The 25,964-nt window shown below is 39.9% G+C and overlaps 1 protein-coding gene and 7 non-coding genes across 14 annotated transcripts in view; all 8 read left to right on the forward strand.

Annotated features, from left to right (window-relative positions):
• The window catches only part of LOC110960741 (PH and SEC7 domain-containing protein 1-like), a 111,450-nt gene that overhangs the window by 2,275 nt on the left and 83,211 nt on the right, over positions 1 to 25,964 (forward strand). Inside the window, exon 1 of one of the 7 annotated variants that reach the window (XM_051939254.1) lies at positions 6,075 to 6,178. The exons of 4 other annotated variants lie outside the window; for them this stretch is intronic. The gene's annotated coding sequence lies outside the window, so the exon portion shown is untranslated. Of the gene's footprint in view, positions 1 to 6,074; positions 6,179 to 17,081; positions 17,263 to 25,348; positions 25,489 to 25,964 lie in introns of those variants that run through there. 2 more of the 7 variants (XM_051939252.1, XM_051939253.1) reach the window with 2 other exon arrangements.
• trnaf-gaa (transfer RNA phenylalanine (anticodon GAA)) lies at positions 9,587 to 9,659 on the forward strand. The gene has a single exon. It is a non-coding gene; the product is annotated as a tRNA-Phe (tRNA).
• Positions 9,966 to 10,038, forward strand: trnaf-gaa (transfer RNA phenylalanine (anticodon GAA)). The gene has a single exon. It is a non-coding gene; the product is annotated as a tRNA-Phe (tRNA).
• Positions 10,951 to 11,023, forward strand: trnaf-gaa (transfer RNA phenylalanine (anticodon GAA)). Its single transcript has one exon. It is a non-coding gene; the product is annotated as a tRNA-Phe (tRNA).
• Positions 11,481 to 11,553, forward strand: trnaf-gaa (transfer RNA phenylalanine (anticodon GAA)). The gene has a single exon. It is a non-coding gene; the product is annotated as a tRNA-Phe (tRNA).
• Positions 12,392 to 12,464, forward strand: trnaf-gaa (transfer RNA phenylalanine (anticodon GAA)). The gene has a single exon. It is a non-coding gene; the product is annotated as a tRNA-Phe (tRNA).
• trnaf-gaa (transfer RNA phenylalanine (anticodon GAA)) lies at positions 12,862 to 12,934 on the forward strand. The gene has a single exon. It is a non-coding gene; the product is annotated as a tRNA-Phe (tRNA).
• Positions 13,848 to 13,920, forward strand: trnaf-gaa (transfer RNA phenylalanine (anticodon GAA)). Its single transcript has one exon. It is a non-coding gene; the product is annotated as a tRNA-Phe (tRNA).

Here is a 25,964-nt window from a genome sequence, read left to right on the forward strand (position 1 = left end):
AATTTCAGTCGGTTTCTGCTTGTGCTACTGTTCTAAGATAGCAATATGAATATTTTGACATTTTATGAAACATTATTAATCAAAATAATTAGCTGATTAGCCAATTCGCTGATCGACAAAAACTTCTGCTGCAGTTGTTTTTTACACAAATCCAGCTCATCTCTTCTGCGACATTAAACTGAACATCTTGAGAATTCTTTTTGAACAAAACGTTTTTTTTTCCAAACCGCAAGATTAATCAACGAAACAATCAGTAGATGAGCCAAAAATCCTCACTTGCGGCTGCATGGAATCTATAAATATCCTGGAGAATCTTGACAGCATCAGATTGGGCTGAATGCTAATGTAGCTCCTGATGATGAATCGCTCTGCAGGAAAAGCGTCTTCTCTGCTGCTCGGAGAGGACGAAGCTCCACGACCGGTTCTGGACCCCGTCAGACGTCCCTGAACGCTTACCTGAGAGCAGATCTGTTGGCCGCTGCAGCTGGAAGCGTTTTGTCTTCATTTGTTGCCGTTTATGAATCCCCCATCTGGGACTCGGTCTAGACTCTGGGCTGTGACGACGGTGGGGGTAGAAAAAGACTCCATTCTCTTCACCTTTTCCAGGACATGCAGTGAAGTAAAACACACAGAAAACTCACAGCCACTCCATCACGTTTACTGGGCTGCCGGTCGACACGTCTCTCTGAGGAAGCTGGAGGTGTTTGTTACGCTGCAGATGTACAACTTCATGCCACTGCAATCCTGAGCTGCTGCTACAATTAGATCGGTTTCAGGGACCAAACTCTGATCAAGATCTTTATAATTATAATCAAATGAAATGACTAAAACCAGCAGCTGGCCTGTTCCAGACTTGCATGCATATATTCAGTAGTGTCCTAAAACAGCTGGGCACAGTCGTTTTTTGCAGCGATTACTCAAACGGAAGTAACTGGTGCATTTGTTGGACTATTTTCAGCTGCTCACTGTTGCACATTTGCTCCTCTGAGTCATTACAGCAGCTTTATTTTCATAATCGGACCATTTAGTTCCTTTGTTTGGTTGCATTTGCCCAAACTAACAGTGACAGAAAAAAGATTCAGAACTTCTAATTAAGAAAATTTAAGAAGTAATACTAAGAACATAAGCAAAAAAAGTGAAAGTAGAATGGGCATGGAGGCGGCATCATCATCGTCTGAGCAGTCTTAATGTTGCAGCTGGTAAATGTTGGTCTATACACCAGTTTATTTAGTTTTGTATTAATTACCAGGATTTGTACAGTAAATAGAGCTTTCAAATAAATGTAGTGCTGTGGGGAAAAAAAGCAATATTTGCGTACAAAGTGTAGTAAAGTGGATGTAAAACGTAGGATAAAAAACTTAGTTGGATTCTGCCACAGCTACCCACTGAGGTTATTCTTTAAATGCAGGTGTACAGTTTCATGTCACTGCAATTCTGAGCTTGTGCTACAATTAGGATCAGTTTCAGTTTGTTTTTTTTTTTAGATATTTTCTGGTAATTTAAGAAAACCTGTAAAATAAAATAAAAAAAAGTACAATCATTCAATACTCCATATATGTTTTAGCCGTAAATAACAGCAAATATTCAAATAGTCTTAAAAAACAATCAAACTAAATATATGTATATATTAATAATGACAATATTCTTTAAAACATATATTTAAAAATAATAATATATTTTTTAAAATAATATTTGCCGTTATTTAATAATAATAATAATAATGATAATAATTTATATTAATAATGACAATATTCTTTAAAACATATATTTAAAAATAATAATATATTTTTAAAATAATATTTGCCGTTATTTAATAATAATAATAATAATAATAATAATAATAATAATATGTATATATCTGTAATTTCACTGACAAAGACAAAAAATAGAATACACACACACACATATATATAAATGTATATATGTGTGTGTGTATATATATTGATTTAAATATAAGTGATTTACAGTAAATACAATTTTTTTTAGCATTCATCATGTGAAAATTAATACTATTTTCTGTGAATTTACTAGCTATTGTCTGTAATTTCACAAAGAAAGAAAGAAAAAAAAAAAGAAAATATACATATATGTGTGATTTTTGTGTGATTTAAATACATTTTTTTAAATATTCATTATGTAAAAATTAATACTTTTTTTCTGTGACTTTACTAGCTACTGTCAGTAATTTAACAAATACAGAAAATCTGCAAAATAACAGTAAGTTGTTTCTAAAAATCTGTTTATTTTTTAGTATGCGGCATCTCAACCATGGCTGGATAAAACAAGTCGAGGCCGAAGTAAATTTCAACCAACGACTGTCTAATGAATAAAACTCTTAATGTGCGGCACAGATTCTTTGCTGATGATATCTTTCTATTTCAAGGCAATTTCTAGCAATCCAATCCGATGATATTTGAGATTTCTGCTGCGATTATTGACTCCAAACTGACATTTCTAGCTGTTGTTTTTCCGGTTGGAATGGCGTTATTTATATTCTGTGTAAAAATTCTGACTATTCACAGTATAATTAGTTTAAATGACGTCCGTTTTTAAATTCCTCATCGTCACACTCGACTATTAAATGTTTAAACGACATATGATTCAGGCTAAATTTATGTCAGCAGAACAGAATCAGTGTGTGTTTCCTGCTGTGTTTTTTAACCACAGTGGAGCTTAAGTGGAAATATAGAACCTGAGCCTCCATAATAAAAGCTTACATTGTTTAGCTCTAACAACGTCTGGGTTCCATCAGCTCTTATTGGAGAGCCGGGCCTCTTTTTATCCTCATGTTGTTAATGGTGCTGAGAAAACAGCCTCACAGTGTCCACAGCGCTTCTGAATTACTGCTTCTTTTTTTTTCCCTGCTTCCCACGTCTGTTTTTATTTCTTCCTACACTCTCCCACTCTTCGCTCTCTCTCGCTCGCTGCCTCGGCTCTTTTCTCGTCGTGTTCTCTCGGCTTTCTTGTCTGGAGGAGAGCAGATATTACCTCTAGAGTGGCTGGAGGTGTGGTGTGAGGCGGTCAAAGAGGCCTTTTAGCGTTTGGACGATGGTGAGAATTAGCATTTTACAGTCCTGCTGTGTTCCCCCTGTAATGACTGGTCGTCTGCTGCTCCAATCTGCGAGGCTTTTCTTTTTCTTTTTTTTGTTGTTGTTGGCTCCGGTGCAGATGGAGCGCTTTGCAGTGGCCTGGATCCTGCCTGATTAATGAAATCTGTTGTAGAGGCGCTTCTTTCTGCCCAAACGCCTTCTCGTTCGGTCACTCAGTAGCGCTGCAACATGAGTGCAGGGGATCGTTCCTGGCTGTCTGCTAACGTTTCAGTGCCAGCGATCGATTTATTTTTTTTATTTTCTAGCCCACAGCGTCCTGCTAAAGTGTCCAGCAGCAAAGTGAGATCACAGTTTATCTGATTCTGAGGGGCCTCATTGAGGTGTTGAGTTGCATAAATCACACGAATCGGGTTTTCCACTAATTTGACGCTATTTTTGTCCAGTTTTCTCCTCGTTTGTGGCCATTTCCTCATTTGAGGTCTGATTTTCTCCTCATGTGTGACTGCTATTGTCCAGTTTTTACCTCATTTTTACCCACTTCCCTCGTTTATCTTCATGTTTTTGGCAGTTTTTCTCATTTGTTGCTGTTTTTGCCCAGTTCCCTAGTTTATCTTTGGGATTTCTCCTCATTTCTGGCTGTTTCTTGTCCAGTTTTCTCCTAGTTTGTGGCCATTTCCTCATTTGAGGTCTGATTTTCTCCTCATGTGTGACTGCTATTGTCTAGTTTTTACCTCATTTTTACCCACTTCCCTCGTTTATCTTCATGTTTTTGGCATTTTTTCTCATTTGTTGATGTTTTTGCCCAGTTCCCTAGTTTATCTTTGGGATTTCTCCTCATTTCTGGCTGTTTCTTGTCCAGTTTTCTCCTAGTTTCTGGCACTTTCCTCATTTATGGCTGTTTTCCTAGTTTATCTTTAAGATTTCTCCTCATTTTTGGCTCTTTCTGTCCCATTTTCTACTCTTTTGTGGCCACTTTTGGCCTTTCTTCTCCTCGTTTGTGGCTGTTTTCTCACTTATGGATGCTTTGGTCCGGTCTCCATGTGTATGTTCAGGTTTATCTTCATTTGTGGTTTGCTTTTGTCAATTTTCCTCATTTTTTTTGCTGTTTTTGCAAAATTTCCTACTTTATGTTCAGATTTTCTCCTCATTTGTAGCTGTTTTGTCTGGTTTTCTTCTCATTTGTGGTTGCTTCGTCTGGTTTTCTACTTTTCTGTGACTGTTTTTTGTCCAGTTTTCTCCTCGTTTGTGGCATTTTCCACAAGTTTAGTTTATGGCTGTTTTCATCTAATTTCCTCATTTATGTTCAAGATTTCATCTCATTTGTGGCTCTTTCTGTCCAGTTTTCTCCTTTCTGTCCAGTTTTCTTCTCATTTTTGGCCATTCCTCTCCTCGTTTGTGGACGTTTTTGTCCCATTGTCGTTTAGTTTTTGGCAGTTTAATCATTTGTGGACGGTTTTGTCTGGTTTTCTCTGGTTTCTCATTTATTTGTCCACTTTTCTCATTTGTGGCTTGTTTTTGTCTGGTTTTCCTCGTGTTTGTGGCCGTTTCTTCCTTGGTGACCTTTTCTGTCCATTTTCGGACCATTTTTATCCTCATTTGATCTAATTTTGTTTGTTTGTGTCCAGTTTTCTTCTCTTTTATGGCAGTTTCTTCATTTATGGTAGCCTAGCCGCGCTAGACAACCCACGGCAACGAATTTAATTCTCTGCCAGGGTGGGTCTAGTTACCCTCCATAAGGCTCGAGGCTGGATTCTCCTAAAACTGGCCGGACCAATCACCATGAAGTGTAGAGTCAGAAGGCGGGCGTAACTAAGTGACGACAGAGGCGCGACGATTCTGACAGAAACAACCGGCGCACAATAAACAGTTATCTTTGGACTCGGCTTTGGCCACAGCCCTTAAAGATTTGAAGCTAAAATTCAACTTGAAAGATAAACAAAGGACGGCGCTGAAGTGTTTCATTGAGAAGAAAGACGTATTTGGACTTATGCCGACGGGATATGGCAAATCCTTAATATACCAGTTGGCTCCGCTGGTTGGGAAGCTAATGGGACTTAGCCACAATCCGCCGGCGCTCTCGGAACTACGTCAGCCTATTCGTTGCGTTGATTGGTTGTATACCTTCCCAATTGCTGCAGAGTGATTTGATAGACAACCTTTTAGCCCGCCTCCCTCCCTGTCGAGCTTCCCTAGACCCTTGTGCCGTCAGAAACATGGATGTAGCGTGGCTAGGCTACATTTACGGCCTTTTTTGTTGGGATTCCTTGTTCATTCAAGTTTAGGTTTTCTTCTCATCTGTGGCTTGTTTTTGTCATTTTCTCCCGTTTGTTGCTGTTTTTGCCAAGTATCCAAGTTTATCTTTGGGATTTCTCCTCATTTGTGGCCGTTTATTGTGCAGTTTTCTCCTTGTTTGTGGCCGTTATTGCCTAGTTTCTAGTTTATCTTCATGTTTTCACCTCATGCGTGGCTGTTTTTGTCAGTGTTTCTACTTGTTTGCACCTGTTTTTGCCCAGTATCTTAGTTTATCTTCAGAATCTCTCTTCATTCCTGCCTGTTTTCTGTCCAGTTTTCTCCTCACTTGTGGCTGTTTCTGTGTGCAACCAGCAAACTAATCATTTTAAAACTAATCTAAATGCCATCCTCTGTGTATTCCTGACCTTACACGAGTGCTAAAAGGCAGTTGAGAGTGAAGGACATCCAGTGTTGATCCTCCTCTTGTCTCACCGAGGAGTTTATTTTTAAACCCCGTCGATCAATGAGACCGTTGTTCGTCCCCGCAGGACTCTCAGGTTCACCGACGGAACCAATCAGCCTAATCTCCTTGATTCGATTGTCCTTAACTTTATTTATCTGGAATAGAAACGGGGAGTTGTTGCTTGAAAGCTTTTCAGACACTCTCCTCCGCATCTGCCTGCGGAGTGCTGACGCTGCTGGAAGCTGAAAGCTGGCGAGGTGGACGTTGGTGCAGTCTGCAGAGAGAAGCTGCTGCTGCTGCTGCTGCTGCTGCTGCTGCTGCTGATGGCCGCCTGTCACTTTCACCTGTTTCACCTCCAGCGCTAACAAACCCCACACTTTGTTCAGTCAGACTTCAGGGAGGAAATAAAAGCCCGATGAGTCCCCAGTCAGAGGTACGTCATCCTCCAAACTCTCCGAGGTGTTAATGTGAGTAAATTTAAGCTGCTTTGGCTGCGAGTTTGCAGGATCCGTCTTCTTAGAGGATTAGCCGATATCGTTGCTCGGAGTCAGACGTGATGCTCGACGTCAGAGGAAACTGTGAGTTGACGGCGCTGACGTTCCACTCAGTCGAGGTTTTATGGAGATAAATGAGCTGCTGCTGCTGCAAGGGCTGACTGGAGGTCAAATACCAAATCACATCTATTTATATGTGGAGGTTTTGTCCGGATTTATTCTAGTTTGTGCTCATTTTGTCCAGTTTTATCTTTGTTTCTAGGCTGTTTTTGTCTGTTTCTGGCTATTTTTGTCAGGTTTTGTAATAATTTGAGGCTATTTTTGTCAAGTTTTCTCTTTGCATGCGGCTGTTTCCTCATTTGTGGCCATTTGCGTCTAGTTTTCTCCACGTTTGTACTGTTTTCTCCTTGTTTGTGGCCATTTTTGTGTCAGTTTTCTTATCATTTTCTGCTGTTTCATCTAGATTTCCGCTTGTTTGTGACTGTTTTTAGACATTCTCCTCATTTCTGTCTTTTTGATCATTTTTTTCTCTGTTTTTAGATGTTTTGTCCAGTTTTCTCCACATTTGTGGTTGTTTTTGTTCGGATTTCTCCTGATCTGTGGCAGTTTTGTCTGTTTTTCTCGAAATTTGTTGCTGTTTTGTCCAGTTTTCTCCTCATTTGACGCCATTTTGATGCAGTTTTTTTCTAATTCGTACCTGTTTTGTCAAATTTTCCACACCGTTTTGGTCCAGTTTTCTCCTCATTTGTGACTCTATCGATATCAGTCACAAACTCATCAGAAAAATAAACTCTTGGACAAATTTCAGTGTCTTAAGAGGAGCCCAATATGATAGAAAACATATTTGGGGAGGAGGTATACTTTAATTGAAGGCTGGAAAGAATGTGTGAGTCCTTGAACCATTTAGAAAGTTTCAACTCAGCGAGACTTTGATTAGGACTGTCATGTTTACGAGGTTTGAGTCACCGAAGGCTGTTTGGGAGGAGAAAGTGATTTTGAGAAGGACACAGTTTATCGCCGGGTGTAAATCTGATAGTTTATGGGTCAGTCGCAGTGACATTACACAGACGTTACTGACAGAAAAACAGGTCAGACACACAGCGCTCAAACGCAGACTGTGTGTTTGCCTCTAAATCTGATATTCTGAATGTAAAAATCGTAGTTTGACGTGGCTCGTCTGGTGTTTATTTGCATCAAATCTTTCTGTTTTCATGTTGACTCCATCGATGCGTCTCGGCTTTCAGTCCAGGAACATTTTGGGAGCTGAAATTCCTCCTCTGGCTGCTTTGTTCCACGTCTGAGTGACACATAATCTATTTTTTGTCTCCTCTTACTGATCGTTGATTCCACTGAGTTTGCTTATTGATGTATTTTTGGCGATAAAGATGAGATATCACACTGATCTCGAGGACATTTTCACTATTTTTAGAGTATTTCTTAATCAAACAAATAAATGATTATTCAGTTGTAGCTTTAACACACACCATGTGGAAAATGTGACATACGGGTACATATTTCAGGCTTTATTGACTTTAATTGGCTGTCAGTCAAACTAATTAAAGCAGGGGTGTCAAACATTGGGCCGTGGGCCAAAAGCGGTCCTCCAGAGGGTCCAATCCGGCCCTCAAAGTGTAAAATTACAGAAATAATATTAACTGTAAATTTATGAAACTATTCAAAATAAAATCTACACCATGGCTTTTGTCCTTTTGTGTCTCATGTTTGTAATTTTTTGTTGTTTTTTGTCCTTTTTTGGCTATTTTTTGTCGTTGGTCTCTTGTTTTTGTTGTTTTGTGTTTCCTTTTCATTCTCACTTGTGTTTGTTTATCTTTTGTCATTCAGTTTCTCACTTTTGTCATTTTTTTGCCTCGTTTTTGTCATTTGTCCATTTTTTTTGTCGCTTTGTAACTTTTTTGTCTAATTTTTTGTCTCTGTTTCTGTTTTGTTTCCTGACGTTTGTCTCATTTTAATCATTTTGTGTCTCACTTTTCTAATATTTTGTCTGGTTTTTGTCTTTTTTGTCTGACTTGTTGTTCGGCTCATGTTTTTGTTCTGTGTTTTGTTGCTTTGTCTCATTTTTTTGTCTCTTTTTTGTTTTGTTTTGTGTGGTTTGTCTCATTTTTTGCCATTTTGTGTCTCACTTCTGTCATTTTGTGTCTTGTTTTTGTTTTTGTGTGTTTCCTGTAATGACAGATATGTTAATAACAGTCTGTCCATGTGACACCGAGGCTTTTTATGTCACTTCGACCTTCTACCTTCGATGAAGTCCATCTGTCTGCATGTTTGTTCATCCTCTCGTCTCCTTGACCTTCACTTTTAATACAGTCGCACTGCAGCGGATTCACGATTGCATGATGATAATTAATTCAGGAAACATTTATTTAAAGAGGATGATCACATAAGCCCCTTTCAGACGTGGACACCTCGCCGTTAATCTGACGGCATGGCGTATGAATCAGCAGCCTTTTCCGGAAATCTTATTAAGTTGAACCTGGTAACGTTTCTGAATCACTTTTAACTGCCTGGATTAATGGTTGTTACACAGGTGTAGTGTTGAGTTGCATGGAGGGAAATGGAGTGATTTTCCTACATTTTAGCACAAATGTTGATTCAAAAACATCACAGAGAGATAAATGCAGTTTGTGTCTTTCTAGTATTGTCCATAAAAGGAAAATTAATGAGACTTACCAGTAAAGATCAACCAAATGGGTTCTTTTTTGTGATAATCTTGGTGTCAAAACTAAGAATAACACAAACTCCAACACACAAAAAAGTGAAATGCCTTTATTTATTACTTAATTCATCAAAGGAACTTTTCAAGATTCTCAACTATTAAATTCCCTGCCACCTGTTTTGATGATTGAATAATCAGTTTCTTCTTAAACGTAAATATCTTCTGGTTTCTTTTGTTTTCTTTTACAATAAACTGAACAAGTGAAGTGATTTTACTAGACATTGTCTATAATCGTACTAAGCAAGACAAATCAGTAAACGAACAGTTTAAAAGTGATTTATGAATTTTCACCTTTTAGTATGCAGAAATTGTCTTTCAAATAATGATAAATATCTGTATAACCTTTTTTTTGCTTAATATTGCATAGAAATATACAGAAATATAGCAGAAGCATTGTATAAGAATGAAATACCGTCATGTAAATAAGCAGAAACCTCAAGACGACAAGTTAGCTGTAAGTGTGGTCAGAAAGCAGGCTTTAAACATGTTTATTTTTACTGTAAAATTTGCTATTTTACATTAGAGATGTATGGGATATCGATACGCTTTTGAGGCCAGCCTCAAGTGGACATGAGAGGGATTGCAGGTTTTGGTACACAAATGAGCTTTCAGGGCCGAAATAGCTCAGTTGGGAGAGCGTTAGACTGAAGATCTAAAGGTCCCTGGTTCAATCCTGGGTTTTGGCAGAAGGGTTAATCTTTATCTTTGTACAACAAGCCAACTAACAGTATGTACTTAGGATCTACCAGTTTTCAGAAACATGAACTGTGTTGCTACTAAGGAGCATCTTCAAAAATACTACTAATGTGTAGCATGCAAGAACACGGACAAGGCCTACAGCAGCTGGTTGCAGTTTGTTTTCCACCTTATTTTTGTTTTGGCCAATCTGCCAGAAATCAGCTTGTAAACATTTGAGGAACAGTATTATTTTGACAACTTTGTGTTTGCTTTATGTTTCTGTCTCCAGATGTTGGTAGGTGACTGGTTTTAGGGCCGGAATAGCTCAGTTGGGAGAGCGTTAGACTGAAGATCTAAAGGTCCCTGGTTCGATCCCGGGTTTCGGCATGAAGAGCCAACATTATGTTTGTACAGAAACCATGATTAAATCAGTTACTACGACATGCTCGAGGTGGTTCTACGAGTCATTTGGACTGTTCCACTACTGAAATCGCCATACTGCTAATCTATAGCTTCACAGAAAGAGGTTCAGTCTGCCACGCTCTTGTACGAAACTGGCAATCAGAATCTGATTTTGCATCAGCAACTTCTTGTATGTAGCAAAACAGCTGGAAAACTCAGGAGGAAATCATGTCAACAAGTTAGCTAGAAATGCAGCCAAAACAAAATCCTAAAAGTCTTTGTTTCTGCTGTAAAGTTAGGTATTTTCACATGCTGATTTATGGGGATTGACTTGCTTTTGGAGCCAGCCTCGAGTGGCCATTGGAGGAACTGCAGTTTTTCCACATTTGTGTTTATTCCTTTCATTTAGTCCCCACATGTTGGATGCTGGTGGAATGTGACTTTGTGGCTGAAATAGCTCAGTTGGGAGAGCGTTAGACTGAAGATCTAAAGGTCCCGGGTTTCAGCATCAGGAACCCCCTTTACATTTGTAGAGCAACCATAATTCAGTCAATTACTATGCTGCTATTAAGTCAAGGACCGTCTTCAAAAAATGCTACTGGTGTATGGCATACAAGAATGCAGCATCTGGTTGCAGTTTGCTATCCACCTTGTTTTTGTTTTGGCCAATCTGCCAGAAATCAGCTTGTAAACATTTGAGGAACGGCATTATTTTGACCTGTCCAGGGCGTCCCCTGCCTTCCCCCGAGTCAGCTGGGATAGGCTCCTGCACCCCTCGCGACCCTAGTGAGGATAAAGTGGTATATAGAGGATGGATGGATGGATGGTATTATTTTGACAACTTTGTGTTTGCTTTATGTTTCTGTCTCCAGATGTTGGTAGGTAGTTGGTTTTAGGGCCGAAATAGCTCAGTTGGGAGAGCGTTAGACTGAAGATCTAAAGGTCCCTGGTTCGATCCCGGGTTTCGGCATGAAGAGCAAACATTATGTTTGTACAGAAACCATGATTAAATCAGTTCCTACGACATACTTGAGGTGGTTCTGCGAGTCATTTGGATTGTTCCACTACTGAAATTACCATACTATTAGTGTATAGCATCACAGAAAGAGGTTCAGTCTGCTACGCTGTTGTACAAAACTGGGAATCAGAATCTGATTTTGCATCAGAAACTTCTTGTAAGTAGCAAAACAGCTGGAAAACTCAGGAGGAAATCATGTCAACAAGTTAGCTAGAAATGCAGCCAACAACAAACTTCTAAACATGTTTGTTTCTGCTGTAAAGTTGGGTATTTTCACATGCTGATTTATGGGGATTGACTTGCTTTTGGGGCCTGCCACTAGTGGCTTTTTGAGGAACTGCATGTTTTGGCACCTTTGTGTTTGCTTTATTGTTCTGTCTCCAGATGTTGGTAGGTAGTTGGTTTTAGGGCCGAAATAGCTCAGTTGGGAGAGCGTTAGACTGAAGATCTAAAGGTCCCTGGTTCGATCCCGGGTTTCGGCAGAAGGGATAGTCTTTATCCCTGTGCAACAAGCCAACTAACAGTATGTGCTTAGGATCTACCAGTTTTCAGAAACATGAACTGTGTTGCTACTAAGGAGCATCTTCAAAAATACTACTAATGTGTAGCATGCAAGAACATGGATAAGGCCTACAGCAGCTGGTTGCAGTTTGTGTTCCACCTTGTTTCTGTTTTGGCCAATCTGCCAGAAATCAGCTTGTAAACATTTGAGGGACAGTATTATTTTGACAACTTTGTGGTTGCTTTATGTTTCTGTCTCCAGATGTTGGTAGGTGACTGGTTTTAGGGCCGGAATAGCTCAGTTGGGAGAGTGTTAGACTGAAGATAGGTCCCTGGTTCAATCCCGGGTTTTGGCAGGAAGAGCCAACATTATGTTTGTACCGAAACCATGATTCAATCAGTTACTATGACACACTCAAGGTGGTACTATGAATCATTGGGACTTTTCCATGACTGAAATCGCCATACTGCTAATCTATAGCTTCACAGAAAGAGGTTCAGTCTGCCACGCTCTTGTACGAAACTGGCAATCAGAATCTGATTTTGCATCAGCAACTTCTTGTAAGTAGCAAAACAGCTGGAAAACTCAGGAGGAAATCATGTCAACAAGTTAGCTAGAAATGCAGCCTAAAACAAAATCCTAAAAGTCTTTGTTTCTGCTGTAAAGTTAGGTATTTTCACATGCTGATTTATGGGGATTGACTTGCTTTTGGAGCCAGCCTCGAGTGGCCATTGGAGGAACTGCAGTTTTTCCACATTTGTGTTTATTCCTTTCATTTAGTCCCCACATGTTGGATGCTGGTGGAGCATGACTTTGTGGCTGAAATAGCTCAGTTGGGAGAGCGTTAGACTGAAGATCTGAAGGTCCCTGTTTCAATCCCGGGTTTCAGCATCAGGAACCCCCTTTACATTTGTACAGCAACCATAATTCAATCAATTACTATGCTGCTATTAAGTCAAGGACCGTCTTCAAAAAATGCTACTGGTGTATGGCATACAAGAATGCAGCATCTGGTTGCAGTTCGCCATCCACCTTGTTTTTGTTTTGGCCAATCTGCCTGAAATCAGCTTCTAAACATTTGAGGAACGGTATTATTTTGACCTGTCCAGGGCGTCCCCTGCCTTCCCCCGAGTCAGCTGGGATAGGCTCCTGCACCCCTCGTGACCCTAGTGAGGATAAAGCGGTATATAGAGGATGAATGGATGGATGGATGGATGGTATTATTTTGACAACTTTGTGTTTGCTTTATGTTTCTGTCTCCAGATGTTGGTGGGTGACTGGTTTTAGGGCCGAAATAGCTCAGTTGGGAGAGCGTTAGACTGAAGATCTAAAGGTCCCTGGTTCGATCCCGGGTTTCGGCATGAAGAGCAAACATTATGTTTGTACAGAAACCATGATTAAATCAGTTACTATGACACACTCAAGGTGGTACTACGAATCATTGGGACTTTTCCACTACTGAAATTGCCATACTGCCAGTGCATAGCTTCACAGAAAAAGGTTCAGTCTGCTACGCTGTTGTACAAAACTGGGAATCAGAATCTGATTTTGCATCAGAAACTTCTTGTAAGCAGCAAAACAGCTGGAAAACTCAGGAGGAAATCATGTCAACAAGTTAGCTAGAAATGCAGCCCAAAACAAACTTCTAAACGTGTTTGTTTCTGCAGTAAAGTTGGGTATTTTCACATGCTGATATATGGGGATTGACTTGCTTTTGGAGCCAGCCTCGAGTGGCCATTGGAGGAACTGCAGTTTTTCCACATTTGTGTTTATTCCTTTCATTTAGTCCCCACATGTTGGATGCTGGTGGAATGTGACTTTGTGGCTGAAATAGCTCAGTTGGGAGAGCGTTAGACTGAAGATCTAAAGGTCCCGGGTTTCAGCATCAGGAACCCCCTTTACATTTGTAGAGCAACCATAATTCAGTCAATTACTATGCTGCTATTAAGTCAAGGACCATCTTCAAAAAATGCTACTGGTGTATGGCATACAAGAATGCAGCATCTGGTTGCAGTTCGCTATCCACCTTGTTTTTGTTTTGGCCAATCTGCCAGAAATCAGCTTGTAAACATTTGAGGAACGGCATTATTTTGACCTGTCCAGGGCGTCCCCTGCCTTCCCCCGAGTCAGCTGGGATAGGCTCCTGCACCCCTCGCGACCCTAGTGAGGATAAAGTGGTATATAGAGGATGGATGGATGGATGGTATTATTTTGACAACTTTGTGTTTGCTTTATGTTTCTGTCTCCAGATGTTGGTAGGTAGTTGGTTTTAGGGCCGAAATAGCTCAGTTGGGAGAGCGTTAGACTGAAGATCTAAAGGTCCCTGGTTCGATCCCGGGTTTCGGCATGAAGAGCCAACATTATGTTTGTACAGAAACCATGATTAAATCAGTTCCTACGACATACTTGAGGTGGTTCTGCGAGTCATTTGGATTGTTCCACTACTGAAATTACCATACTATTAGTGTATAGCATCACAGAAAGAGGTTCAGTCTGCTACGCTGTTGTACAAAACTGGGAATCAGAATCTGATTTTGCATCAGAAACTTCTTGTAAGTAGCAAAACAGCTGGAAAACTCAGGAGGAAATCATGTCAACAAGTTAGCTAGAAATGCAGCCAACAACAAACTTCTAAACATGTTTGTTTCTGCTGTAAAGTTGGGTATTTTCACATGCTGATTTATGGGGATTGACTTGCTTTTGGAGCCAGCCTCGAGTGGCCATTGGAGGAACTGCATGTTTTGGCACCTTTGTGTTTGCTTTATTGTTCTGTCTTTTGACGTTGGTGGGAGGCCAGTTTGAGGGCTCAAATAGCTCAGTTGGGAGAGTGCTCGACTGAAGATCTAAAGGTCCCTGGTTTGATCCTGGATTTTGGCAAAAGAAATTGTATTTATCTTTGTATAGCAACTATTATTCAATCAATTACTATGGCATTTTCAAGCAAGTTATATAGGAAATCTGTGGTTCTTCATAGTATTTCCAGGATTTTTTTTTTGCCCTAATCTGCCAGAAACGAGAAACAAGAAGCCTGTTTTTATCTGCTCTGTCTGAAATCAAGCACCCAGTGGTTCACAAATTAGTTTTGAGTGGTAAATCTGCTGCTGTCATAAGTGCTGTGCATAAATGGAATCCCTGACAAGGTGTAGAAACGAGTCAGAATCAGGTTTTGAATCAGAACAACACGAAACCTCTGCTGGAAAACTCAGGAGGAAATCATGTCAGCACAGATATTTTGCCTTTACAGATCTACGAATTGCAGTTTTTAAAGGTTTCAAGGATTTCATGCGGCATATTTGTAAAAATATGTCTCCAGAAGTTGGAAGCAAAAAAGAAATCAGTGTTTTGAGGTTTCATGTCCCTGAAAGAACCCTTAAAGATGTTTGACTGCGGATGTTGAGTCAAAAATGTTTATATTGGGAGAAACGTTGAGTGAAAGTCTTGTTCGTGCATCCTTTAAATATTTCACGATCGAGCTTTTACTCACTATATCTTTGTTTCTAAAGGGTTCAGACCCTTGAAGAGCACATATGCCTCATTTTTCCTTTATTTTCCATTAAATTTCTTCTACTTAATGGCCGTCGTGTATCGTAATGCGTCTCCTCCAGCAGCATTAATACGTCGCTCTTCCATATATGCTCCACTGAATTATTAAAAAGCTGCTGGAGCAAAGCAAACGCTGTGATCACAGCATGTTCCAAAGATAGATGTTACACAACGTGGCCAAACGTACGTGGACAGCTGATTATCACCCACATATATAATTACTGAACATGTCTCGTCTTGTACTGATCAGGTCTTATTAACAGCCGCTGTTCTACTTGTGGTCCTGTGCAGAGAAGTCAAACTGGGTGAACCGTGTCGAGATTTCCTCTGATAGCAGCTGAAGGTCTGAACACCCAGAGATATTAAGCAAAGTAGCTCTTATACAGGATAATTTTGAGGTACTTGTATGTCTTTATACTTCTACTTAACTCCATTTCAGAGGAACATTTATTTACTGGCAAGTTCCTGGTTACCTCACAGATCAATATTTTACGTATTAATATGAAGTTTTGTTTTAAATTGACTTCTTGCGGTAGATGTGTCAAATTCTCCCTTTTTTGTAAAGCTTAATCATATTTTTTTTTTAACATTTGTGCTTCTGCTTCCCTGTATTTAGTCGGGCTGACCCGAATAGTGGTTTCTGGTCTCCGGATATTCGGGCCCTATTAAAGACGAATATCCGAATATTCGTTCCGCCCCCTAACATCCTACGGGGGGGACGGGACGGGATGAATATTCGGATACCAAAATTAATATCCGGATACCGCCGTAGTGAGCAAATATTCGGATATTCGGGATATTCGGGTCCAGCCCTAGTATTTAGCGTCTATGAAAATTTTTACCCACCTTGAGAAGTTAATTCTTTTTAACTTAGAGTCATGGCCAGAATAATTTGGATTTTCTGACAAAATTTACCAAAAAAAGCCTCTTTCATGTCAAAGTGAGAACTGATTTCTGCATAGTAATGTCAGTTAATTAAATCAGATCTGCATAAGTTTCTTTTTGAGCCTTATTGTATTTTTTTGTGATTTTTGTCCTGCTTCTTTCATTGCTTTTGTCTCTCCAGCTGCTGTAACATGTGAATTTCACCAGACATTGATCAATAAAGTTAATCTTTCATGCATATACATTTTATATGTTTCATTAACTGACATTACTTTGTAGAAATCAGTTCTCACTTTGGCATGAAAGAGTCTTTTTTTGGGTTAATTCTTGCCAAAAAATCAAAATTCTACTGACCATGACTCAAAGTTGAAAAGAATGAACTTCTAAGGTGGGTGAATACTTTTCCTGAATGCTAAATACAGGGAAGCATGAGCACAAATATGAAAATATTACAAAAAAGGGCAATTTAATACATGTATAGTAGAATTATTACTATAAACATGTAATTTTTAGGAATTTGGATGTCATAAATTAGGGGATACAGGGCACTACATTATCATTTTTTTTAGCTGTAATGTATTTTTTGTGACTTTTGTCCTGATTTTTTCATTCCTTATCTCTATCGAGCTGCTGCAACATGTAAATTTCCCCAGAGAGGGATCAGTTTAGTTGATCTGTCATCCATACACATTTTATATGATAATACTGGTATACATGTGTTAAATTCCCCCTTTTTTGTAAAGCTTAATCATATCTCCATTTCTGTGACCAGCTGGGTTTTATTCCCCGTTTTTGAGTTGTTTTGGAGGAGGGGCTTCACACGTGTTTGAGACTTTCGGCCCTGCAGATCCAACCACATGCCCCGTTTTCATCCCCTCACATCTGCCGCCTTTTATATTCAAACTGAAGCTGCCTTTTAAACGCTTCACGCCCCTCTGCCGTTGTCGTCTTCCCCTCCTCCCGAACGCTCCACACTGACTCAGCATGTATGTGAGAGGCAGAGGGAAGGGAAAAGGGGGCGGGGCTAAGTGATATCAGCGTGCTAATAGGCTGAAGGCGAGGAAGGGAAGGGGAGGCTGGATGTGCTGGTCGGACAGGTCTGCACCGACTGCTCAGAGAGAGAGAAGAGAGGGAGTGAAGGAAGGAAGGAAGGAAGGAGGTGAAGATGAGAGGGAAGGAGGAAGGGACGACGGAGAGGATGAGATAAAGCATGTGGGAGGTGTGAATCCTGCAGGATGAGGCGGCGGTGAGAGGAGGAGAGGTGAGTGTGAGGTTGAGATGAAAGATTTGGTGTGTGTCTGTAGTACAAATGTAGCTGCGAGAGTCTCCGGTTTCTGCTGACAGCGCCGGGTCGATGAAGATAAACAAGCTCCCGGGCAGCTGACAGCTCCGCACGGCGATCCAGATGATCCAGATGTGCACGTCATGGGGGGAAGAGACTCGCAGAGAGACGACCGGTGGACACGGGAGAAAGTGTGTTTTGTGTGTTTGTGTGGGCGGGTGAGAGTGTGAAGGCATGAATGAGATTACAGGAGTGACATGAGGGACTGCATATTTTTGTATAATCGGTTTGTGAGGGCATGTCAGTGCACGCAAAGCCACCGATGTTTATGATAAGTTCCTTCCTGGTGTCATTGGTAGCATCAGAGAGCTGCTAAGGGAGGCGATCGGTTGCTCACAAATCATATTCAGATAATATTTGATAGATTTCCTTATCTGATTTTATCAAAGCAACATAATGTGTGCTTCCCTCTATTCGGTTCTTTCTTTTTAACTGGATTTTTATGGCAAGAATTTACCCCCAAAAAAGCCTCTTTCATGCCAAACTGAGAGCAGATCTCTACAAAGTAATGTCAGTTAATTAAACATATAGAATGTGTATGAGTGACAGCACCACATGGCTGCACCTGTGGTAAATTAGGTGTTAAAATGCAAAAAAAAAAAAAGGGGGGGACCACTTTTTATAGACACTATTTTGTCATTCTGCGCAGTTCGATGCTGCAAATCTATTGTCAAGGATGTTTAGTTGGGCTTAGTTCACACTAATTTGGACAACAAAAAACATTTTTCTCCATGCTATGGCCTCTCAACCACATGCAAATGGTGTTTTAGTTCACTGATGCTTTGAGTAAACAACAGCAATGGCAGATACATAACAGTCTGATTCATGCTAGCTAAATTACAACTGAACTTCACGTCGCTGCACCACTTCTGCAAGTTTCTTCAAGCGGCGCCAAAGAGGTGCATTGACACCGGCAAATCCACAGAGTGTTTTAGCACCTTTGATTTAATCGCCTGTAAATTAGATCCCGTTCACAAGTCCTGATCTCAAGCTGACAGCTCTGAGTAGTCACTTCACACCTGGCATTCGAATCCGTCTAACCTGTGATTGAATCTCCTTTTCTCTGTGTGCATCTAAGCTTGTGCGTCATTCCTGTTTGCATTGTTGTGCAGCTTTGCCTGGCCAGTCAGAAAACAGAAGAAAATAACTAGTTTCTCCTGTTTTTGTTGTCTAATGTTGCACTTTGGGCTCTACGGCTGAACGATTTGGGGAAATTATTGATAATTGTAACAGATATTGTGATTTCATTTGCAATATAGTTTGTTGCCATCAAACTTGAGTTCATTTTCCACTTTGTTATGATTTAAAAACATGATTGAGCGTTACCAACTTGAGGTATCTTCAAAATTGTGACTCCTACATGAATGCATAACCTTTATCCTGAAGTGCAGCCATTGTAATTTGGTAATTGCTTCGTTTCCGATTGCAATTTCAATTAATTGTTCTGACCTGATGTGCATTTAGGTGGAGTTTGCAGTGCCTTTTCTCTGACAAGTCCAATGAGTGATTTAATTCTTTGCATTTTTGCATTTAGTTCTGCTTTGATTTTAGCCTTCTGTCATTGATAAACAGTGTAAAGTTGTTGGTTGACATGGCTGTTTTGGTTTAACCAGAAGGGTTTTTGAAATCTCTCTAGTCTGAAGCTGTATTGGGGAGCAGAAGGTCTTATTTTAGCCTTTCACTGAGCCACCGTCCTCTCTAAAGTCGACCACATCGATCCATTCGGTGGAACGCGACCCCTCAGGAGGGATTTTAGCCTGAACAAAGTGGCCTCGTGGGAAAAAGTGGCCTCAGATTTGCTTTGAAATGTGAGTTAGTTTCTGAGAGCTCAAAGAAGGACAAGAAATCAGAGGAAACTGTCCAATAAAACAAATTAGATAGCGATTTTCCTGCGGGGTCTGTAGGCTTGGAGATGAACACAGGCATGAATGTTGTAGATAAATTAAAAAATACCACAAACGTTGATTACGTGTTATCATGGCATTTTAGCTCCTTTGATAAAAATGCAGTTTGGGATGGATTGCTTTGTAAAATAATACGTCTATGTTCCTCTCTGGATGATTCTGATTATCAGTTAACGTTTAATTCAGCATTATTAGGTCTGATTGTTCAGCAGACGGCTACAAACTAAAGAAACTGTCATTCTTTCTCTGCTGTGAAAATACAGAATTTTGATGTGGAAATTGTTAACAGTTTTGGCCGTTTTTATTTTGTAAATTGACATTTAAGAAAAAATCATATTATATTATTTGTAATTCGGCAAAAATCTGTAAGATAACAGTTAAAGAAATTACTTACAATTTTCAAATTCTTATTACATTTTTTTCTTCAAATAACTGTAAATATCCATAAAATGGAGATGATTTAAATTATATTGAATTATATTATGTTAATAATGCAAATGTAATTGGACCAAACAATGATCAAATGTTGTTAAAGAACAAATTACTGCTTGTAAAAATAAAAATGTTGATGTTCACATTCTTAAAGCTGTAATTCAATGCTTTTTCTGAGATATTTATGCAACTGATTAGTCTAATTAACAAAATATGGAAAATCTATTGTTGAAAACTGTTAAAAACTAATTTTTTTCAGGTTTGTGTACAAACATAAACACAAACATCCGGAAAACGTTTTGATCTCTCACATTCATTGAAATTAAACACAATAACAAAATGCATAATATATTACAAAATAAAACAAAACAAACAATCCACATTGAATAAAAATAAAGAAATAAAATAAATCATGCTCATTAAAAAAACTTCAAAAATGTAGGTTTAAATTAACATATAATCGTGTATGGTCTCAGGTAAATTATTACATTAGCCGAGACAGTGTAGAGTCTGAGCCGTACTGTGCATTATAGCTAGGAAAAGCAGTATTTTGTATAGTTTTGGTAGGCTTTTAATCCCTAATATTGAGTAAATATGCACCATTTACATCTCCAGTATTCATTCTTGTTGGGTTAATTTGTGATAATCACTTTAGCACAGTGGCCGTTCATTTAAATATGCCTTGACTAAAGTATTTTAAATACATTATCCATGCATCCTAATAGATCTAAGGCCCATGTCCAGCTGTTTTTTTTGTAACTTTCCACACCAACAATCCCAAATTCATCATCATTCCTCACAGCTATTGGCCAGCTGTGGAGCTGAAGAAATGCGCCAAAGATTCTGCATCCAAAACTGAAACAGTTCTCCAGAAGAGTTTTGCATTTTGCAGGCGGCGTTGTTTCCCCCTCCAGTGTGTCTGGACAAGTCATTTCAGCGTGACCCAAATCTGGGTCTTGTTTGTGCTTGGATGGCTCTGCAGAGTCACGGAGAGGCTCGTTTACTTTAAAACACAGAGGAAACAAAACTGAGATTAAACTCTGCATCGACAGTGAAGACTTTATGTGAGATTCTCCATTCAGTGAGTCGAGGTAGTGAGTGGAGGAGTTGTGCAGCAGCAAGGTCACGGCCGGCATGGCGCTAATTGAATGTCTCTGCCTTCTCTTCTCCACCAATGAGGCTCTGAGCATCTTTCTGTGCTGCCTCTGCATGAGTCACCGGACCTGGGCTTTTGTCTGGATGTGTCTCTGAAGGGAAGCGAGCGAGGCAGCCTTGTATCGAAGCTCCAACGCTCGCCTTTTGTAAATCCACTTCGTACTCTTTAGCCACCTCTTTGTTGATTAGGATTCGACGAGGTGGAAGTTTGGTGTGCTTCGGGTGTTTTCTTGGAAACTGTGTAGTGAAATCAATCCTTTCCACAATATCCAGAATGGATAGTTGTTCCTTCACTCAGTTTCTCCTCCAGCCAGGTTAAGACTCCGGGTGTCATCCTCGATTCCTTCCAATCCCTCATCAATAACATCACCCCCCATATTACATCTATCCTCGTCCACAGTCTTGTCACATCCTGCATCGATTATTGTAACTCTCTCCTCTTTTGCCTCCCTCACAAATCCCTCGTTACGCCCCACCTAGGGATGTTTGAACCTAACAGGAAGTGCCATCCTCCCACTGGTCCCAAGCAGCCGTAAAATGCGTTTTCTCAAAGAAATGAATAATTTATTAACAATAAATATTAAATGCTAAACAACACAAAGCAGTGGTAATGTTTAACTTAAATTCTGATTGAATCAAAAATAACAAACAAAACCCCACTAATCTATTAAACAAGACTCACTTAATGAAACAAAAACTGGTAACAGAAAACACAGCCTTGCCTCCCTATCAATTCAATTCAATTCAATTGAGTTTTATATATACAGAGCCAGTTACAATTCAAATTGTCTTAAGACGCTTTACAGAACCCGTATGCCTGAACCCACAGAGCAGCACTAAGGTGACAGTGGCAAGAAAAATTCCCTTTTAACTGGACAGAAGAAGTAGAGGAAGGTGAGGAACAAGGAAACGTATAAGACACATTGATGCATACAAGTAAAAGCCAACATTGAGACTGATTCATTGAAACTTTCGTTCTTGATTAATGAAAACATTCTTGGCAAATGCTTTTGCTTTCATCCGATTTGCGCCGGTCCAAAAATTTCACCTCTAGCGACACAATGCAAATACACAGTCACTCCTACTGTACTTTATCCTCAATCACAGACTGCTAACATCGAATAAGTTGTGCTGGTTGGAAGCAGGGTAGTATGAATGTCATGCCCTCTGACAGTCCGACCCAGAGACGACGTCATCCTTCCACCTTTAGTACCGGTTTTCGTGGTATCTTGACCAATCCTGCACCAACCCAACATCCTGTCGTCCAATCCAGTTGGTGGTGCAGCGCAGCTCTATTTCACTGACCAAAAACAGCACAGAAAACACGACCCGCGACTGCAATCATAACACCCTGCAGAAACTTCAACTGGTCCAGAACTCAGACGTTCACATCGTCTCCAAAACCCCCTCATTTCATCTCAAACTCAAACTCTGGATCAACCGGATCTCTGTAAAAGTTAATTCTCTGCCTCTCTTCAAATCAAACCTCAAAACTCACCTTTTAAAGATTATTTCTTAACTGTAATTGCGTCTTTCTTGTATGTATCGTTGTTACCTATTCTTTTGTAAAGCGACCTTGGGTGTTGAGAGAAGTGCTTACAAATAAAATGTATTATTATTGTTAATAATAGTGGCTTCGATCCGTGAGTGAGGATGATCAGGAGCTGGATGTCGCTCTGTGAATATCCCTCATCTCCCCATTAACTCTACACAAGCCTTCCTTAATCTCCTGGGGCCTTAATGTGCGACTGCTTAAACCGAACAACCTGTCATGTTGCTGAAATCATAGCTGCTAGCGTTCGGCGCCAGCAACAAGCAAGCTGAGAGCTAATATTAGCGTTCGCCCCCCCTCCAGCTCCCCATCACATCCAGGGAGCTAATGTTAGAGCTGCACACGCTGACTGAGGCTTAATTACCTGTGTGATTTGACTCATAAAAGCCGAGCGCGAGGACCCGGCGGAGTTCATCCACATATATGTGTGTGTGTGCTCGAGTGCATGTGTGCGTCCGTCTGTTAGCATTGTAACCCAGAGGGACGACAACAGGATGAGTCATCAATACCAAGCAGCTGCGGCGTTTTAGTTATGGAGGTATGGCGAGAGGTGCTTCTCTGGGTTTTACATTTCATCCAGCTACTGCTGTCCCGTCAGGTCTGTCGCTGCTTTTAAAATGTGAGAACACGGACAAGTTTGCCAAGTTTAAGATCCACTGGAAGACCCCAGGAGATATTTTATTCTGCTGACATCAGTAGTCCTATTTCTATGGAAGTGTCAAGAAAATTAAAAACAAAAACATATTTTTTATATATGAGGATCTAATTTAATAGCATTTTCCTAGATAAGCACACTAATTATTGTAGATTAGCTGAATACTGTTTAATACTGTAGCAACCAGATGAGGCAAGCAGATCCGTGTTGGCAGCACTGTGGAGGTTTAGCTAGTAAAGGGGCACCATGACAAAGCCTTCTGTAACGCTAAATGACTTTTGGAGAGCATGCAGGAGTTTATTGAAGCTGGAATTAGGTGGAATAGTTTAGTCCGAGTCATGTAGTGTTTAGTATCTGCTGAGACAGAGTTTCAATCTGATAGTAATTTCCTTGATAGTACACACTTGAAGTGATGTAACTTAGCGCCAGATATTACAGCTAATCCACACAGCAAAATATGAAGATACTTACTGTTTAGTAATGTTGTGACCAGAGTGGCAAGCAGAGAGCATTGTGAAGATTTATCCAGTAAAGGAGCACCTTGACAAAGACTTCTGTGATGCTTAATGACTTTTGGAAAGCGTTCATGAGTTTATTGAAGCTGGAATTAGCTTATCTTCCATGTAGTGTTTAGTATCTGCTGCTACTGAGTTTCACTGGATACCGATTTTCTTGGTAACGCACACGTCAAGTATTGTAGATTAGCTGTAGTACCTGGTTGCACCACCAGGCGGAGTCTCTTACTGTTTGATACTGTGGCGACCAGAGGATGAGGCCAGTTTCATGTCGGTAAGCAGATAGCATTGTGGGGGTTTAGCTACTCAAGGGGCACCATGACAAAGCCCACTGCGGTGCTTAATGCCCTCTGGTCAACGCACATGTGCTAAATGAAGCTAGGTTAGCATTCCTATATCGCAGTAGTGTATGTAACAGCTGCTTTTGCATTCGTATCATGTTTCTATGGCTTAAGACAGAAATATCAGCACATAACAAATTAAAATGTGCTGAATTTCTATTTGAAATGAGTCACTTACTGATTGATATTGTTGCTATAATGAAGAAAATTATTAAAATTTGCGACACTTGTATGACTGTGGACGTAAAAAAAGTTTGGGTTTACTGTAGGTTTAAAGTGTAAAGTTAAATGTTCGAAATTTTCGTACTGTTGTGATCGCTACCTCAAATTAGTATAGACAAGTATTTCATAGCTATATCTATATATTAGATACTTAACCCTTTAAGCTTCAGTCAATTCCAGCCGTTTTCAGTACAAAAAATCGCTAATATTCTATTTTTAAATTAAAAAAATGACGAAAAATACAGGGAATATTGGACGCACATCGCGAGGTGCATTTTCTTGAAAACGACCGATTTGTGGATTTTATACCGACTTCAGGACATGTTTTGGACAAAATAGTTTACTGGCTTGTGTCGTCTGGATGTAAAAGGTTGGATTATGGCCGTTTTTTGTGGAATCTTTTTTCTGTGTGTAATAATAAACCCGGAAATGTGAGTCTCGCTGTGTGCGTTGAAGCCGTGTATAGAGAACGCGTGGATGAATATTCGTTTTTGTCGGACAAATGTGTTTTTCTCACCCGCTGTGGTAATCACATCTGAAAGTGGTTTATACTGGCGGATTCATGAGAATCTAAGCTTTCCATCAGCGTATAGTGTTTGTATAATCGTGTTTGCAGCCGTCGGACATTCTTGAAATTCCTATGCAAATTAGTAGGTGTACCGCCGGCGGTACACCTACTACGCACTGAAGCGTAAAGGGTTAATGTGTTCATAAATGCAAGCTTTTATTTTTTTTTCCTCTATACAAATTTATTTAGGGCTTTTATACAAATTACATAAAGTGACTCAGATATTTGTCCGAAAGAAATTAATTGCTGATTTGCTGCAGGTTCAATATGAGATTGTTTTAACCACTTTCTCGTCTTTTAATCTATAACTCAATCACAAGATGGTTTTGTTTGTAAAATCTTAATCTACATTTGTCAGATAAATTCAACTGAAGTTGCACATTAGCAACTTTTACTAGTACAGTAGACAAATACTGCAGCAGGCTGCTGGAAGGGGAGTTTCCTCGTTGATTCGTGTTCAAGTTTGACTAATTCGTGTGATTGAAGTGGTCCGCTGTAAATCAGGCCCAGTGTGGCAGGTGGCGAGTGGTAATGGTCTTTTTCTATTGTAACTGCTGGCACAACGGCGGCGTCCCACCAGAACTGCTGCCAAGTTGGACGACTGTCAGAAGACTGGGAGCTCAAGGGCACCAACACTGCAGCATCCAGGGTTTAAGATTATTGTTCAGATCTGCGAAGAAGGACGGTACTAGCACCACCTTAAAAATGGGGAATTAACATGATTCTTGTAGTGTCATACGTGTAGGATCATCTTTTACCAGCTTTTAGCTTTAACTCAGTGAGGCCTGGGCTGTTCTTAAGGTAATTGCACTTATCTTGGTCATTATAAAGGCTAGCTAAACATGCTATATCCTGTTTTTTTTTCAGGTTTTCCATCATTTGATACTATAATACTGATACTATAAAACTTTATTATCATTTCACTGTGAAAATATGATGTTTTTGCCTGCATCTCATTACAAAACGCTGGCAGTAGAGATTCCTATTCATAGTTGTGTCGGTGAGTTTGTCTGGAATCTGGCGATATCAGAGCCGTGATGGTGGAAAATAAAAATGTGCTTCACGCTTTCCTAACGGAAATATCTTTATCTAAATCACTGAAGTGTTGGCATACAGTCGCCTACTTGCAGAGGTGGCAAACCAGATATGCAAAGTCGATATGTAAATATCTGTGCAGTGATTGCTTTGCATAGATATGAACAGATCTGGATATTAACATGTCTTTGCAGTGAGAGTTTATGAATAATTCAAACCAGAGCAATAGCTGTGGAGATGCA

This window comes from Acanthochromis polyacanthus, chromosome 19, assembly GCF_021347895.1.
Source record: "Acanthochromis polyacanthus isolate Apoly-LR-REF ecotype Palm Island chromosome 19, KAUST_Apoly_ChrSc, whole genome shotgun sequence".
In the NCBI taxonomy this organism is placed as follows: domain Eukaryota; kingdom Metazoa; phylum Chordata; class Actinopteri; family Pomacentridae; genus Acanthochromis; species Acanthochromis polyacanthus.